The following is a 19,761-nucleotide window of genomic DNA, read 5'->3' as shown; positions in this document are numbered from 1 at the left end:
CAAAGGCAATTAGGCCATGGGCCTAAGACAATCAGAAAATGGCAGAAATGCATACATAACAATTCGAGTGCAAAAGCAATTAGGCAATGGGCCTAAGACAATCAGAAAATGGCAGAAATGCATACATAACAATTCAAGTTCAAAGGCAATTAGGCAATGGACCTAAGACAATCAGAAAATAGCAGAAATGCATACATAACAATTCGAGTGCAAAAGCAATTAGGCAATGGGCCTAAGACAATCAGAAAATGGCAGAAATGCATACATAACAATTCAAGTTCAAAGGCAATTAGGCAATGGGCCTAAGACAATTCAGAAAATGGCAGAAATGCATACATAACAATTCGAGTGCAAAAGCAATTAGGCAATGGGCCTAAGACAATCAGAAAGTGGCAGAAATGCATACATGACAATTCAAATTCAGTCTGTCTCAACTCACAATAATCGAGACTTCTATAGCGCTGTTACATGCAGGCTGTTACTTAATGGAGTACAAGAGGGAGGGGTTGGTTCTGTGCAACGCTCGGTCTGTACGCACGAGAGACCATCCCGTCCCCGTTCTCCACCCCTACACACTTCCAACTTCCGCAGATTCATGCACACCTCACAAACTCCACCCTCCCTGCCTTCCAGATAGGACACGCCCCTTTTCCACTCATTGTTTACAGCTACGTTTATATGTCGTCACCTTTCAGCAGACAGTCCATTAGTTCTCGCTGTTTCGCGGCAGCCCTTCTCAATGGGCGTGCAGAACGTCTTTGTGCGTTCGTCTGCTCTGATTCAGTTTCATTTTCATTTTCACTTCTTTCACTAACTGCATAGTTCTCACCTTTCTCGTCGTTGTCGTCCGTTCCTGTGGCTGGCTATTGAGTTGTCGTAGCTGTTGCCATACCCTGGTCGTCCCCAGATGTCTCCGCTATCCCTGGCATTCCGGCTGTCAAACTGTACGCGCCCTCTTCTCCGTCATCGCCGTCTTCTCCTCCATCGTCATCCTCAGAGGGGGCTATTTCTAGGGGAACCAGGGGGCTGACAGCTCGCAGCGATTCGACACCCTCAAACAACACTTTAGCCGAACGTACGACTCCGTCGTCGTCAGGATACGTCTCCACGACACGTCCCAGAGGCCATGTCGCTCTTTTCTTATTCTCCTGCTTAACTAGCACGATGTCTCCGGGGTGCAGCTTGGAGGGTTCCCCGGGCCGACAGTCGTGCCGGGCTCTCAAGGCACTCAAGTATTCCCTTCTCCAGCGTTCTCTGAACGTTCTTAGTGAATCTGTCAATCTTATGTAACGATCACATAGCTTCCGAGAGGTGAAGGTTGCGTTGATATGGTCGTCCGGTAAGATTGGTGCCATGAAGTGGACTTGGTGTCCTCTTATCAAATGGGAGGGGGTGAGGACTTCATCCTCGCGCTCGTCACCGCTGTACATAAGCGGTCGATTATTCACCACTGCTTCTGCTTCTTTCACGAGGGTTAGCACGTGGGCGTCCGGCAGGTACTTCTTTCCGAGGGCTATCTGGAGGGTCCGTTTCGTTACTCCTATCAAACGCTCGAAGAACCCACCTTTCCAAGGTGCACGGGGCGTCTGAAACCGCCACTTTATGCCAGTTTTCCTCAGGAACTGCTGGACTTCATCTTCTTCATACAGTCCCTGCAGGAGGTGGCTGGCATCCTTGAAGGTTTGATGGTTATCGGACATGATGAGCTGTGGAGCACCATGGGTGGCACTAAACCGTCTAAGTGCCAACACGAATTCTTCTGCTTCCAAAGAGGGACTGAAGTCAAGGTACACGGCTCTGCTAGCCATGCAGGTTATGATAAGTATATATCCTGGCCGTGTCTCAGTATGAATTGCTGCTGTGTGGTCCACTCCGACCGCTGTGAAGGGTTTTGTGAGGGTGATCCTTTCCGTTGGCAGGGGGGGGGGGGTGGTGGCTGTCTCGTTAGAGGCTGGAAGGCTAGCTTGCATTCAGGGCATTGCCACACGGTTCGCTTCGCAATCGAACTTAGACCCGCCACCCAACATTTCTGTCGAAAGATACCTATTAGAGTATTCACCCCACAATGCAAATGTAACTGATGTAAATAATTTAAATACATCCTAACTAAATGCCCTTTGGCTGGCAAGAGAATTAACTGATCAGTTTCTCCTACATGAGACACTCGTCCCCTGGTGCAGATGAGATTATCTACTAAAACTAAATTCAATTGTCTGACAAAATTAGCAACTTCACGAGGGGGTCTGACTCTGCCCTCTAAGTAGGCATAAACAGTAGGCAAATAATGTTTTTGCTCTAATTGTACAATAATACTGAACGGATGCCGTTCTATCTTAGCAAACTTTAATACTAGTCTGGCTACTCTTAACAAGAATTGGAACCCTACTTCCCTTTTCAGGATGTCCCAAATCTCGCCTGGGGGGGTAGGACACATCTCCTCCCTCAACTCCTGCACCGCCGCTACTACGTGAGTTTGATGTAGTGGATCTTCCTCCTTGTAAGGAACAGGCTTTCCCGTGGTCCTGAGGAATTCTGGACCGTTCCTCCACAGGGAGTTAGCTTGCAATTGTCGAGCCGTTGCACCTCGGGATAGGATATCGGCAGGGTTCTGATGACTAGGGACATGGTTCAGACTGAAACTACAAACCTGCTGAATAAAAATAATTTCCGCCACTCTGTTAGAAACAAACACATTTTTATTAGACCTGGCATCGGGAGATGCTACCCATGCCAACGTTACCTTACTGTCGGTCCACATTACTATTTCCTTTGGCTCGATCAGTTCCTTGAGCGTTCTTGCTAGTCTGCTGCCTAACAACAAGGCCAGTAGCTCTAGCTTAGGGATCGTCAGCTTGCTCATCCCTTTCGGAGTGATCCTGGTTTTACTAGTAACCAGACTTACCCGATTGCATTCGTCCCTAGTATATGCCACTGCTCCATATGCCTTACTGCTGGCATCAGTGAACACATGAAGTTCTAAGCCCCTTCTTCCTATCGATCTTTGAAAGGTGATGTCGCTCACCGCTTTCAAATCATTCAACAATTCACTTGCCTCTTTAGCCCTTTCTTCTCCTAACACATCATCCCAACCTACATTATCCTCCCATAGTTGTTGAAGGAAAAGCTTTCCCCTTACAAATAATGGGCTTATCAAACCTATCGGATCATAAATGGAGACTAATAGGGAAAGTACCCTACGCTTCGTAGGCACCCATCCCTCCCCCAACTCACAGATCCTTTTACTTTCTTTCACACACAATCTGTCCACGTCCCGGGCCCATCGCAGCCCGAGCACGTTCACACTCACAGGCTCACTCCACTGTTTCTCGCTATCGAAGGCCAAGTGATTGCTTGCCCACCCTTCTAAGGGCATACCCGCCCCTTTTAAGATGTTATGAACAGACTCATGCTCTCGCCTCATATGTTCTAAATCTTCAAACGTGGCTAGATAGTTATCGACATAAAAGGATTTTACTATATCTGGGTGCCCTTCCTCTTTAAAATGACAATTTAATATCTGTTGTAGCAAAAATGGACTAGCTGTGATGCCGAACACCACGACTCTAAAGGCGAAGGTAAGTGCTCGACCAGCTGCCTCCCGCCACAGAAATCGTGTGTATTTGGCATCACGAGGATCTAACAAAACACGATGGAATGCTTTACTTATGTCGGCTAACATGGCATATCGGTTCAACCTAAACCTTATAAATAAACTATATGCTACCTCTACCAAATTGGGCCCAGGTAAGAGACATTCATTCAATGACTTGCAACCCTTTGACTTTGCCGAGGCATTGAACACGATTCTAAGGGGAGTGGTACGGCTGTCTTTCTTAACACCAAAGTGTGGCATGTAATAACCTTCCACTATGGGATTTTTCACCTCTGATATAAAACCTGCTTCGATATATTTATCTATCACTCCCTGATATTGTTCAAAATATTTCCTATCCTTTCTGAATTTGGTCTGCAACGACTCTAAATGCACCACAGCGTTACGATAATTTGTTTCTGGCCTAGCATCCGACCCGAATGGTAGGCTAATCTGATATCCCTCAGGTTTCCTTACAACGCTTTGCAATACCTTACGCACGGCCTCGGCCTCGCGAACAGTGTATTGCTCAGATGGGGCGATGCCAACACGGTCTAATCGCCACCACTCGTCTACATCATACAGATATTGCTCGTGCATGATTCTGCACACTCTCAACGTTCTTACTTGTTCGACCTTTTCCCCTTGGAACAGCCACTGTGGCACCTTCCCGTACGGGGACATACCATTATGCGTCAAGAAAAGATTTATCCCATCTACTTTTTCAACACCTATGATAAAATAGCTAAAATAATCAGCCCCAACTAAAATGTGAACGTTCTTCATGGTATCTGATTGGTTTGCTGGATCGGCTAACGTGACTCCCTTGGTCAACAGATGCTGTCTGACCTTTACATAACCCACGTTATGTATCGGGACGTCCACGTGTTCGTGTGCCACTAACTTCATACGCACGATTCTTTTCCCCATTTCAACCCTGCAACTTACTACATCGTATTGTCCGCTTATTTCCTCGGAACCAAACGGAGCTATATTCAAAGATACTCTTCCTACCACCGGTAGGCCTAATTGACGGGCAACCTTTGCTGAGATGAAGCTCCTCTGGCTTCCTGAGTCAAGAAATAGGCGGACCCGCTTACTACCTTGCTTTTGTTGAATACCTGCCATGGCTGTTGGCAAGATAGTGCATGGGAGGTCCACATCAGACCTCTGCGCGATCTTTGCACTTGTGCATGTTTTACATTCTACTTTAACTTTGGATGGACGGGGGGCAGTTTGGTTCTGCGCAGGCGTCGCATTTACTACGGGGCGGGACGTTGTTGATTGACTATTACTACTATGACTAGGGATTGATTGCGGTCTACCCGCATCGCAAATTGCAGTGTGGTGCTTAGCATTACAGTTTCTACAGGAATTTGAAACGGGACATTTATCGCTACGATGGCCTGATTTCGTGCAATTAAAACAAAGACCCCTTTTTAGCAAAATGCGACGTCTAGCAGCTACGTCAGTCACTTGGCGACATCCGTGAGGCGGATGCCGTTCGCTACAAAATGGGCAGGAATTATGGTGGGTGGGATGGGCTTTCGGTCTTACACTACTGGCCGGTCTTTTGTCACTCTCAAGACTGTCGCCTCTCTGCAACGCATCGTCTTCTAACATTCTCACAATAAAATCTATTGCCTCAAAAAACTCGTCCAACGTATAGTCGCATTTCCTCAAATGTTCTACCACTTTGCGGTATAGTTTTCCCTCTGAAAGTTTTTGATTAATGAGGCTCATGACCATGCCCTGGCCTAAGTCATTGGTACTAAGTCTTTTGATTTGTTCAATAATGATGGTCAACTCAAAACGGAACCTTTTGAGTTCTACTGGGCTTAGTGACGGCACAAAGATGTTGGCTAATTTACGGTGCAGAATCACGAGTGTCTGGTGCACGTTGCCATACTGCTTATCTAATAGGTCTAATGCTACACTATAGTTTGCGGCGGTTACACTTAGAGATTTGATGATCCTAAGCGGCTCTTTGCCCAACGTCCCCAATAAATATGTGAATTTAGACACTTCGTCTAAATCAGCTCTTTAATCCACGTGGATCGTGAATAGTTCACGGTACGATGCATACTCTTGCACTTCCCCTTCAAACGTGGGGAGAGGCAGCGGCTTCAACCTAGGGAGGGCAACATTCCCCGTTGAAGGGCCTTTCACTTTATCTATTCTATTATACAATAGGGTGGAAGCACGTGTAGCTTCACCTAACATATGCCTAATTCGGGCTTTGATATTAGATTCTAATTTAACGCGCTGGCTTTTGTATAGCTCTTTAAGCTGTCAGACCTCTGCCTGCAACTCCGTTACCAAATTCTGGTAAACGGACTCAGAGTAGGTCTCTATAAGCGCCCTTTGCGTTTCGCTTAGTAAGTCTTCCAGTAGGCCCATCGATGCCTCGATATGAACGATCGTGGACACCGCCATCTTAATTAACTTTACTTTACGTTTTTTTTTTGGGGGGGGGGGGGTTTGGCAAAGCAAGGAAAGAAAGGTAATTTTACGTTAAGAAGGGACTCAAAGAAACTGACCCACGTGGGCGATCGCACATCGGGACGTAGACGAACCTTTAATTGTTACTTCTCTCCCTCTCCCTCCTAATCAACCTCATCAGCCGGTTGAGGAAAGCGATGCGGATTGACTGGTCAAAGTGGACCCTATCTCTTAATCTGCCCTCGCGGTAGGCTCTGGAGTTCATCGGCAGGTGTCTCACACTGTACTGATGCCTCTTTGAACAATATTTCTTAACTTTGGCATTGAAATTCTTTACTTTACTTATGTACTCTGTCGAATCAACTGCGAAACGGTTATCGGGTAGATATTCCCTAACCTTTGCGTCACAAATTGCAATGATCCCCACTATGCTCCTCAACCGCTCGATGAGGACCTTCAAATTATCCCACACAGTTTTGGGATGTTCATTAGCCAGGTCGTTCCCTCCTAGGTATAGAATAACCAAATCGTACCTCTTGTCCCAGAATTCCAACTGTTCGTTCAAGAAATGGTGGACTAGGCCCCCCGGCCTGCGGTAGATTTCTATTTCGTTACCCGAACATTGAGGTAGATTTCGTGGGAGTTGGCTGTGCCCTATCAACGCTACTCTAAAACTCATACTCCAATTAGTCCCGTCCGGCTCTGGGAAGCACTTGTGATCCGGTTCGAAGGACCAAATGTGGCGAAATTTCACCGGTTTATACAAAATAGCCCGATAGACTGGGCTGAATCACAAGGTCTAATGGACAAACTTCACAAAACCCTTTGGGGAAGTAAATAAAATATGGTTATATTTTAACAAATTTTATTACAAAAATAATAATCTAATACGAGAAACATGAAAAATGAACCTTTACTTGACATACAAGAACATGTGCGACCAAAAAAAAACTATGTCTGCATCAGACTCAAGATTTTAGCAAAATTAATTGAAAATTTATAAGGTTATCTCGATAAACCTCTTACCGAGACCTTTAGAGTTACTTTACACAATAACACTGATCCCCTGGCACAAGGATCGACAAAATATTTATAGATACAAACTTTACAACAACTCTAACAAGACCTACACGGAAACCGACCTGGGTACACTAGGGGTGGGGAGAGAGAACAATTAGATAGGACTTACTGTGATTGGGGACGTCGGATCAAAGAGACAGAGCAAGCCTTGCAACCTCCGACGTCACTTTTTTGGCGCGATTTGTCCTGACCCTAAATTTCTAGATTGGATTCTTTTATCATGTTACAATAGAATGACGTTATTTTTCTTAATCTTAAATTACTAGTAATTGATTTCATTAGTCTCAGCGCCTCCCCTACCAGGCGGTTTCTCTTTTTGGTTCTAAACATTCTCGTCTTGAACGACATTCATTTGCCCGCGAGTCCTCTCTTCTCCCTCCAATTTGACGTAGTCGTAGGCGGAGTCAAATGGCGGGAATTTCGATTGATCAGGTCGAAATTCCCGACAATAAGATTATCCAATTTAAATGATAAGGTGAAAAATAAATAAATGAAAATAAAAAAATATATATGTATATACTTATATATCTTTAAATATTCTAAATATGGGTGAATAGATGGATGAATGGATAAATATATATTGTAAGGACAGTGAGACAAGCGTCACCAAGATCAACTGATACTTTATTTGAATGTGCACGGAAGTATATTACAAGGTGCGGACGGAAAGGTAGGATGGCGTTGGCGCCAAGTCAGATTGAAGTGCCCGCCAAAATATATGTGTTTTCTTACACTTACAAATATATGAATTATGGGTTAACAGAAACATGTTATGAAACGATACATATATCAAAATGTAGCTCTGGTAGAGCGGAATATATATACATAGGAAACCACAGTGTGGCGAAGAGAGAATTTAAATAAATAAGTAGTTTGTCAATTTTCTGGACGACGAAGGGATCGGTGTCCTTACAAGTACTCCCCCCCCCCAAGACATCGGGCGGCGTAGAGGGCTGATGATCAATCTTCGTATCTCTTCGGGCGTCGGAGGGTTCCTCTTGTTTTTGAACGGAGGGGCGCGCTGGCGGTCGGTATAAGGATCTCTTCCTCTTGTCGTCGTTTGATGATTTTTCTTTCGTTGGGCGGCTTGTTTTGAGGCGGAACTCTGGGTCTGCCAGGTCCAGCGGAGGCGGTGTCGCTTCCTTCGAGAAACGCTGGTTTCATGCGGTCTATTGAGACCACGTCCTCTTGGCCATGGACGTCGAGAAGGAAGGCTTTCGTTGTCTTTTTAATTACCCGGTAGGGACCTCAATAAGGTCTAGTCAGTGGTTGTCAATGAGCGTCGACACGGACGAAAACGTACCTGCAATCATCCAGGCTTTTTGGCTTGAAGTGCTTGGTTCTGTCCTGGTAAGCTTTGAGACACGGCCTGAACTTCCTGGCGATGTCCCTTAGGTGATCCAGCTGCGTGTCGTCGGTTGATAAGGGAAAGAATTCGCCAGGAACTGCGAGCGCTTCCCCGTAAACTTTTTCGGCGGGCGAAGGTTCGCCGTCTGCGCGAAGGGCGGTGCGAAGGCCGAGGAGTACCCAAGGAAGTCGTGATTTCCAGTCCCCGTCGGTGCAGCTCGCCATCAGGGACGCCTTGAGGGCGTGGTGAGTTCTTTCGACCATGCCGTTTGCCGCGGGGTTGTATGCCGTGGTGCTGTGGAGCGTCGTCCCCATCAGGTTCGCCAAAGCGAGCCATATTTCTGAGAGGAAAGCGGGGCCTCTGTCAGTCGTGATGTCGTCAGGAACGCCAAACCTGCTCACCCAGCTTGACAGGAGGGCTTCGGCACATGCTTGAGTCGTAGCTTCGGTCATCGGCGATGCCTCCAACCACCTCGTGGAGCGATCGATGATCGTAAGTAGGTAGAGAGCGGATCCAGAAGGGGGCAATGGTCCCACGACGTCGATGTGTATATGGCCGAAACGTCTTTTTGGCTAGGGAAAATCGCCCACCCCCGATTCGGTGTGATGGCTGACCTTGCTTGACCGGGAATACGGGGACCTGGAAGTAAGACTTGAGGAGGTCCATCTTGGTAAAAAACTTTGCGCCATGCAACGCGTTCGTTAGGTCCTGCATGTTGGGCAGCGGGTAATGATCGGGCGTTGTGATGAGGTTGAGGTGCCTGTAGTCGCCGCAAGGTCTCCAGGACCCGTCCGGCTTTTTAACCATGTGCAGGGGTGATGCCCAGGGGCTCGATGCTTTCTTACAGATACCCATGCGTTCCTTGTCCTCGAAGGCGCGTTTGGCATCCTTCAGTTTCTGAGGCGGGAGGCGGCGGAATTTGGCATGAGTGGGAGGTCCTGTCGTTGTGATGTGGTGGTAGATACCATGCTTGGACGGGGAACCTGGCGAGTGTCGGAGCTCGGGCTTGAAAACCTCGGGAAACTCTCGTAGGAGGTCAGTGTAGGGGTGCGTCGTAACGGTGGATACGGACATTGTTGCAGGGCCGTGTTCTAGGGCGCAAGACTGGCAGGTTCCCGTGTCGATGAGACGTCTGTTAGCGACATCGACGAGGAGTCCATGGTGGGCGAGGAAATCCCCACCGAGGAGGGGGCGATTGACGTCGGCGATAGCGAAGGGCCAAGAATACGAACGGCCCATGATAGATATCTTGAGGGTCTTGATTCCATAGCACCGTATGGGAGATCCGTTGGCGGCGATGAGTGAGGGAGCGTTTTTGTCGGGACCACGGTCTAGGTCGGACTTCGAAGGAGGGAACGTTGACTGCATTGCGCCGGTGTCCACCATGAGTCTACGGTTGGAAATGGTGTCGAGGATACAGAAACCAATCTTGTTTTGGTTAACTGTGGCTGCGATGGTGGCAGGTGGATGCTTCTGGCGTCATCTTCTAGGGAAACTGCATGGTGCTCTACATTTCTTGGCGTCGCTGCCGAACTGTTGGTGGTAGAAGCACCATGCCGGGTTAGGCCTAGGGTTTGGTCGCGTCGGTTGCGGGGGTTTCTTTCTTGATAGAATGTTGATCTCGTCGTCCTGAAGGGCCATTGCCGAGGAGTCTATGGAAGAGCAGCTGCTGAAGGAGGAGAACGTAGGCGGTGTTGACAATGATGCTCCAAGGCGAGATGCTTTGGAGGCCTCGTGGAGCTTCTGAGCCTTCGACAGGAGTTCGTTCATCGGGAGCGTGTCGGCGTCTGTCAATTGGGCCCGTACGTCCTGTGGTAGGCGTCGAAGAAAGATTTCGCGAGATAAGCTAATCTCACGTCGTCGGCCGTTGCTGTCTGTTTCGGGGAGCATAAGCAGGCCGGTTAGCTCGTCCCACGCCTCGACAGGAGAGGTGTCACCCATGGGCTTGCTGGCGAGGTCCAGTACTTTCTGTGCCCTTGCTGAGACGGAGAGGGAGTAGATACCGATGAGTTTCGTTCTCAGGTCGTCGTATGAAACTTGGCCGGCCTGGGCGTCGAGCCATGGGGAAATCTTGTCGAATACTTCTTCAGGTATGGAGGTGAGAACGATGTCAGCCTTGGCGCAGGAGTCGCTGAGTCTAGCGACGCGGAAGAGTACGTCCGCTCTCAGGAACCAGGAAGCGGTGTTGTGTTGAGAAAAGGGCGGCAGTTTGACTTTGGGCGTGGAGGCGAGGCCGTTGGGTGCGATGGGCGAGTTGCTTCCTGCATCGTGGCCGGACGACGAGTCGGCGAAGAGGTGAGAAGCTGATATGTCGGTTAAGCTCATCCTACTGCCTTATGTTCACCGAAGTGTGGGAGAACCAAAGGCAGGCTCGTGCCTAAGGTAACGGAGTATGTAGAAGGTAGCACGGCCGTAATAAGTCAGTTAATGGCAAAGCCAAAACCGCTGATGCTACTTTCAACTCCGGGGTCACCAGTTGTAAGGACAGTGAGACAAGCGTCACCAAGATCAACTGATACTTTATTTGAATGTGCACGGAAGTATATTACAAGGTGCGGACGGAAAGGTAGGATGGCGTTGGCGCCAAGTCAGATTGAAGTGCCCGCCAAAATATATGTGTTTTCTTACACTTACAAATATATGAATTATGGGTTAACAGAAACATGTTATGAAACGATACATATATCAAAATGTAGCTCTGGTAGAGCGGAATATATATACATAGGAAACCACAGTGGGGCGAAGAGAGAATTTAAATAAATAAGTAGTTTGTCAATTTTCTGGACGACGAAGGGATCGGTGTCCTTACAATATCCATATGAAACATGAGTGATAAAAAGAATTAACTATAAATTAAATCTACGTAATTTAAAAAGAATTAGTAATAACATAAAAATCTTAGGTAAAAATTTATATTCTATCAATAATACGTGAATTCCTTAAAAAGTTAAAATACTAGAAACAGAAAAACTACTTGATTCAGTTACAATGTCAGGAAACGTTTTCTAACCAAATCATCTCTCTCTCTCTCTCTCTCTCTCTCTCTCTCTCTCTCTCTCTCTCTCTCTCTCTCTCTCTCTCTCTCTCTCTTTTGCTGCACAACTTTACAAACCAAAAATATATGTTTAATAGATAAAAAAAAGTATCACACTCACTGCACATTGGAACAGCGCCGTGAGGTGTAGGCCTACTCATTAAAAATTCATGGGTTAAAGTTATGAGGAAGTTATTTTTTATCAGAGTACTTGAATGGTTGCTTTATTTCTAATTATTAATTCATGAATCCATTTTACTCTGCTTCCTGTATTTGTAATAATACAGTAGATGCAACACACTGTACCAATAAAAAAACAATAATGTGGATTTGACAGTAAACACGCTAAGATAGTAGGTTGGCCAGGGCACCAGCCGCCCATTGAGATACTACCGCTAGAGAGTTATGGGATCCTTTGACTGGCCAGACAGTACTACATTAGATCCTTCTTTCTGGTTACGATTCACTTTCCTTTTGCCTACACATGCACCGAATAGTCTGGCCTATTCTTTACAGATTCTCCTCTGTCCTCATACACCTGACAACACTGTGATTATCAAACAATTCTTCTTTGCCCAAGGGGTTAACTACTGCACTGTAATTGTTCAGTGGTTACTTTCTCTTGGTAAGGGTAGAAGAGACTCTTTAGCTACGGTCATTAGCTCTTCTTCGAGAAGGACACTACAAAATCAAACCATTGTTCTCTAGTCTTGGGTAGTGCCATAACCTCTGTACCATGGTCTTTCACTGTCTTGGGTTAGAGATCTCTTGCTTGAGGGTACACTCTGGCACATTATTCTATCTTATTTCTCTTCCGCTGGTTTTGTTAAAGTTCTTATAGTTTATGTAAGAAATATTTATTTCAATGGTGTTACTGTTCGTAAGATATTTTATTTTTCCTTGTTTCCTTTCCTAACTGGGCTATTTTCCCTGTTGGAGCCCCCGGGCTTATAGCATTCAGCTTTTCCAGCTAGGGTTGTAGCCTAGCAAGTAATAATAATAATAATAATAATAATAATATTATTATTATTATTAATAATAATAATAATAATAATAATAATAATAATAATAATAATAATAATAATAATAATAATAATAATAATAATACGCTAAATACCTAAGACTGTTTACTGTAAGGACATCGTCTTACCCGCTGTGTTTCCTCCCCCTGAACTCTTTTCTGTAAATTGTAACTTTATTCTTTATTCCACACTGTGGATTTTTGTACATCAATGTTGCGCTCTTTAAGAGCTTTATATCCATGTATAATATCATATATATTTCATTAGACTACCGCCTTGATGTTTTGTATTTGTATTTGAATCAAAATTCAAATAATTTTGGCAGTTGGATCGGTCTCCCTCCCAGGCTACTTATCCATCCTCACTCTCTAGCATAATGATCGTTGTATGTTCAATAAATTGTCAATCTCTCGCTGGTCGTCTTGTTGTCCTCACAACTGGTGACCCCGGAGATGTTGGAAACACATAGTAGTTTTGGCTTGCCATTAACAGACTAATTACGGCTGCATTTCCTTCGTATATTTCCTTTTACCATTAACGTTTAACGATGTCTTTTGGCTTTATCCCACTTAGTTTTATGAGGCAGCAACGATGAGTATATCTGACATAGCCAGTTCACGCCCTTGGCCCGATACATCAACTGACCATGACGATGCCGCCCAACCCATTGTGCCAAGCAACCACTCAGCTGCGCCCAAAGTCTAGCTGCCACCATTCTCACAACACAACACCGCCTCTTGGTTTCTGAGGGCGGACATACTCTTCAGGGTGGCCAAGCCAAACGACCCCTGCACCAAAGCTGACATCATCCTGACCTCCATACCTGAGGAGGTATTTGACAAGATCTCCCCATGGCTCGCCGCCCACTCCGGTCAGGTATCCTACGACGACCTACGAACCAAACTAATCAACATATACTCGCTTTCCGTCTCTGCAAGGGCACAGAAGGTCCTTGATCTCAGCAATAGACCTATGGGCGACTTCTCGTGCTGCCAGAAACCGACATCCTCTGCTGACGACGACGAAATCCTCGCCCTAATGAAGAAGAAACCTCCGCAGCCAATGCAGCAGAACCATAGATCAAACCCAACTTGGTGTTTCTACCACCAGCAGTTTGGGGGCAATGCAATGAAGTGCATTGCCCTGTGCAAGTTCCCAAAGAAACTGTGACGCCAAACACCGCCAGCATCAACCGTAGCCGCAGTAGAAGATCACGGCAAAATCGGATTCTACATCCTCGACGGCATATCCAACCATAGGCTTATGGTCGATACCAGCTGTTTGCAATCAACATTCACTCCTTCATAGGACGACCTAGACCGGGCACCTAGCAGTGACACCCCCTCACTCATCGCCGCCAACGGATCTCCCATACAGTGCTATGAGACTAGGGTGCTTAAAATCTGAATCGTGGGACAGTTTTACTCGTGGCTCTTCGACATCGCTGACGTTAGACACCCTCTCCTAGGCGCTGACTTCCTAGCTCACCATGGCGCTCCCGGGTGGGCGCCAAATCTTTCCTCCTGAACGTCCACGGACAAGAAGATTGGGTGACGATCGACCGATTAAAACCAGCATACCTCGAAAGCAACAAGAAGATCACTGCAGGCCCTGGTAGATCCATGATTCCACCTCAGAATAAATCATCAACTGGACGGGAGAAATCCACGCAAAGATGGGGGAAAACGATTCCTCAAAACCAGAGTAACCTTTCCCTCTGCTCAAGCACCAGAGGGGAATTACGTCGCCCTCCACGATACAGTGATTAATCGCATCAATCATCTACGATGCCCGCTGTCTGGTGGGGGGGGGGGGGAGTACTTGTAAGGCCATTGTCTTACCTACCGTGTTTCCTCCCCCTGAACTCTTTTCTGCAAATTGTAACTTTATTTTTTATTCCACACAGTGGATTTTTGTACAACAATGTTGCGCCCTTTGAGAGCTTTATATCCATGTATGATATTGTATATTTCATCAGGCTACCGCCTTGATATTTTGTATTTATATTTGAATCAAAACACAAATGATTTTGGCGGTTGGATCGGTCTCCCTCCCAGGCTACTTATCTGTCCGCACTCTGTAATATAGGTCTTGTAGGGCACAGGGTTTCCAGCTGTGTGATAGGACCAGGAAAACATTAGGTAGGCTGATGTTAAATAAGATTATTATTATTATTATTATTATTATTATTATTATTATTATTATTATTATTATTATTATTATTATTATTATTATTATTATTATTACAAACTATGCTATAACCCTAGTTGGGAAAGCAAGACGCTAAAAGCCCAAAGGTTCCAACAGGGAAAATATCCTAATGCAGAAAAAAAAGACAAATACAGTAAAGGTAATAAAAATAGAATATTTTAAGAACAGTAACAACATTAAGTTAGATCTTTCACGCATAAACTACAAAAACTTAAAAATAAAAAAATATAAAACGGATGAATAAGATAGAACGGCGTGCCAGAGTGTACTCTCAAGCAAGCGGATTGTAATCCAAAGCTGTGGAAGGCCATGGTACAGAGGCTATGGCTCTATCCAAGACCAGAGAGCAATGGTTTGACTTTGGAGTGTCCTCCCAGAAGAGCTGCTTACCATAGCTAAAGAGTCTCTTCTACCCATACCAAAAGATAAAGTAGCCACTGAAGGAATATAGCACAGCAGTTAATCCCCTGAACAAAGAATTGTTTGGTAATCTCAGTGTTGCCATTTGCATGAGAACAGAGGAGAAAATGGAAAGAATAGGCCAGACTATTCGATGTATGTGTAGGCAAAGATAACATGAGCCGTAACCAGAGAAAGGGATCCAATGTAGCACTGTCTGGCCAGTAAAAAACCCAATAACCCTCTAGTGGTTATATCTCAACGGGTGGCTTGTGCTCTGGCCAACGTACTAACTTTATATTTTATTTCCTGCCTTGGAATGTATACGATAAAATGAATTAATAAAGGTTCTGTAGAGAGTGGGATTCCCCTGCGTTACAGAACCTGGAAAAGCAGCCCTTAATGTTAAAGTGTATTACATAAAGAAGTAGGCTAAAACGTAATAAAAAGGACGCCGATGATTTCAGAGAAAAGTGTGGACTGAAAAGCTTATATGATTTCTCTCCCGAAGAGGGTTTATACTAGTAGGATTGTCATAGACCTACATTAAAAAACATCAAGGAATGAGAGTCCCGTTTACAAAAGTAGAGGTTCTAATGGTTTCAGACTGAAAACAGCTAACAATTGGTCGAGCTTTAGCAAAGGCGTTTTCCACTTAAAACAAATGAGATATTTGTAATAATTGTTTAGATTTGATATGCTTATATTTTCCTTTGAAACTTGTCGATGTATTTGTTAAATCTACCCCCCTCCCCTCCCCCTCCTTTAATAAGATGAATGCTTATTTTTTTAGTGTAATTACCTGAAAGTTGATACAACATATCGTATTTCTACATCACAATGTTCCATAACATACAAGAATTACATTAAATACTGAAAATTGCTTTGAAAAAATAATACAAAAATTGTTGCATATTTCCAATAGTGATTATTGATCATACCCTTCCATTTTCTCGTCTGTTTACAAATTAAATTAGTATACGCTTTAGTTCAAAATTAATTTTCTTTGAGGATTGATTGTTATCATAAGAGAAAACGTAAATTCTAGGTAAGCTAATTTTAATTTTGAGTTGTAGCTTACTGACAGCAGTCGATCACAGCACTTGCCTTACCTTACCTTATTGCCTTATTTTTTGTTTGGGTTCCCCCAGGTCCCTCAGTGTGAGGCACCTCGTATATCCACCAGAGAGTTGCTAATGCATCTTCCGGTGTATTTTGCATCTTCCAGTCTTGGATGGTCTGGAATGCATCTTAGGTATTTATCGAGCTTATTCTTAAACACATCTACGCTCACTCCTGATATGTTTCTTAGATGAGCTGGCAACACATTAAATAGTCGCTGCATTATCGATGCTTGTGCGTAGTGGATTAATGTCCTGTGCGCCTTTCTTAGTTTACCTGGAATATTTTTTGGCACTATTAATCTACCTCGGCTTGCTCTTTCTGATATTTTAAGCTCCATGATGTTTTCAGTAATTCCTTCTATTTGCTTCCATGCTTGTATTATCATGTAGCGTTCTCTTCTCCTTTCTAGACTGTATAGTTTTAAAAATTGCAATCTTTCCCAGTAGTCAAGGTCCTTAACTTCTTCTATTCTAGCAGTATCGGACCTTTGTACACTCTCTATTTGCGCAATATCCTTTTGGTAGTGTGGGTACCATATCACATTGCAGTACTCGAGTGTACTACGTACATAAGTTGTGTAAAGCATAATCATGTGTTCAGTTTTTCTTGTTTTAAAGTGTCTGAATAACATTCCCATTTTTGCTTTACATTTAGCCAACAGTGTTGCTATTTGGTCGTTGCATAACATATTCCTATTTAAAATTACACCAAGGTCTTTAATTGCTTCCTTGTTTATGATTGTCTCATTATTAGGTCCCTTGTATGCATACACCATTCCTTCTCTGTTTCCATAATTTATTGATTCGAATTTATCGGAGTTAGATACCATCCTATTTATCTCCGCCCATTCATATATTTTGTTTAGATCTCTTTGTAGTGAGTTCCTATTTTCATCACAAGTAATTTCTCTACTTATTCTTGTGTCATCGGCGAAACTTCTCACTACGGAGTTTTCAACATCACAGTCTATGTCTGAGATCATAATAACAAACAGCAGTGCAGCTAATACCGTACCTTGTGGCACATCAGATATTACCTGGGCTTCATCTGATTTCTCGTCATTTGCAACCACTATCTGTTTTCTGTTTTGCAGGAATTCTTTTACCCATTTTCCTATCTTTCCCACAATATTATGCTTTCTCCTTTTTTTCTCCAATATGTTATGGTCTACCTTGTCAAAGGCTTTAGCAAAATCTAGATAGATCACACCTGTGTCTTTTTCATTTATCATATTTTTGTCTATGTTTTCATAGTGTGCTATCAGTTGGGCCTGTGTACTTTTTCCAGGCACGAAACCGTGTTGACCCATATTAAACAAATTATTTTTAACCAAATGGTTCATTATTTTCTTTTTTATTACCCTCTCATACACTTTCATAATATGTGATGTTAGACTAACAGGTCTATAATTGCTTGCCTCTAGTCTTGATCCACTATTGAAGATAGGGGTTATATAAGCTAATTTATGTTTAATATATATCTCGCTCATATCTACACTTTGTCTTAGCAATATTGCAAGTGGCTTCGCGATAGTGTTTGCAGTTTTTTTTTAACAAAATCGCTGGAACTCCATCTGGTCCGGCTGCCAATCCATTTTTAATTTCGTTTATAGCCTTGCCAATATCTGCTTCATTAATATCTATATCCGTTAGATATTCAATATTTTCTTCTCTCATTTCTGTTTCATTATTCTCATTCGCAATTCTTGGCGTGAACTCACTCTTATATTTTTCTGCTAATATGTTGCATATTTCCTTTTTTTCATTCGTTAGCCGTCCTTCAATTCTTAGAGGGCCTATTTCTACTCTCCCTTTATACATCTTTTTTGCATAGGAGTAAAGTACTTTGGGGTTTCTTTTTATATTTTGAAGTGTCCTTTCTTCTAAGTCCCTTTTTTTTCATTTTCTTTCGACTGTATAATCTTTTGTTCTGCATTTTCTATCTTACATTTTATTTCCCTCATTTTCCACACATTTTTTTCTTTTGCAAGATTTTTCTTCCACTTTCTAATTTTCTGAAATAAGATCCTTCTGTCTCTTGGTATGCACGTATTTTGTTTATTGTTTTTCTTTCGGTACATATTTTTCAACAATTTTCTCCAGTATTTTGTACAGTATGTCCGTATTTACCTGTATATTATCACTTACAAATACATTTTTCCATTCTTTATACAGTTCTTCATTTATTTCTGACCATTTTATATTCTTACTGTAAAAATTATATTTTCCATATCCTTCCCAAAGTTTTGTGCTTTTATTAATTCTGCGATCACTTGCTTTGGAATGGACTATCAATTCTATGACATTGTGGTCTGAAATTCCCGTGTTATACACTATTATTTCTTTAACATAATTCACCTCATTCACAAATACTAGATCTAGGACATTTTCCTTTCTTGTTGGAATGTGGTTTATTTGTTGCATATTATGTTCTAAGCATATCTTGAAGTTTTTCAAATTGCCTATAAGCTTCTGCGCTACTATTACTCTCTTTTTTATATGTATACATACAACCACTTTCTTCTATCCATTCTTTCCAATCCACGAAAGGAAAGTTAAAATCTCAGGATAGGAGTATATTCCAGTCTTTATGGTTTCTACGTATATCATCTATTTTTTCTATTATTATGTCAAACTCCTTAGTGTTTGGGGGTCTGTAAACTACAATATTCACTAGCTTTTCAAATTCAAATTCTACCGCAATCAATTCACATTCTGTGTTGCTGTATTTTTCACAGACTTTTCCTTGATTTATGTCTCTTCCATATATTGCGGTTCCCCCTTGATTCCTATTTTTCCTGTCTGATCTATAAGTTTGGAAACCCTTTATCTGGTCATCACTGCCAGTCTCTTGGGAATACCATGTTTCACTTATATTTAATATATCTATTTTCTAAATTTGGGTTAGTTATTCTAAGAACTCTATTTTCCTTTTAGAGTTACTCGTGACTAAACCCTGTGCATTCATCACTATTATGGTTTGTGTTTCATCCCCATTATTTAATATTGGTAATAACATGGATTTTCCCATGCTTCCTTTCTGTTCTGATATGATGTTCTTTTCTTCATTTCCCGGAATTCTGCCATTAAAAAATCCAACTTTTCTATTATATTTGTTCTTTCGCCTTCATATTTATTTTTGTGTGTATACCTGCAATTAGACTGTAGTTAAGTGACGAGTAGACTGAAGGAAGCAACAGTAGGATGGGAGAGAAAAAGAATAAGAAATTACGAATATTCCTTTCTTAAGATATGTTATCATAAGAAAGAATAAAAAAGATATGATAAAGATAGTGGCAGAGACAATTTTGGTATTATTTGCTCATTTAGAAACTAGAGAGAGAGAGAGAGAGAGAGAGAGAGAGAGAGAGAGAGAGAGAGAGAGAGAGAGAGAGAGAGAGAGAGAGAGAGAGAGAGAGAGAGAGAGAGAGAAAGATACATGCAAAGATATCTGAATGAGAGCGTTGGAGTGCGTGCTTCAAGTACCATGGGATCTGAATAGTAAGGAA

Source organism: Palaemon carinicauda, chromosome 7 (genome assembly GCF_036898095.1).
Source record: "Palaemon carinicauda isolate YSFRI2023 chromosome 7, ASM3689809v2, whole genome shotgun sequence".
Classification (NCBI taxonomy): Eukaryota; Metazoa; Arthropoda; class Malacostraca; order Decapoda; family Palaemonidae; genus Palaemon; species Palaemon carinicauda.
The sequence above is the reverse complement of the archived record's forward strand: the minus strand, read 5'-3'. Positions refer to the sequence as shown.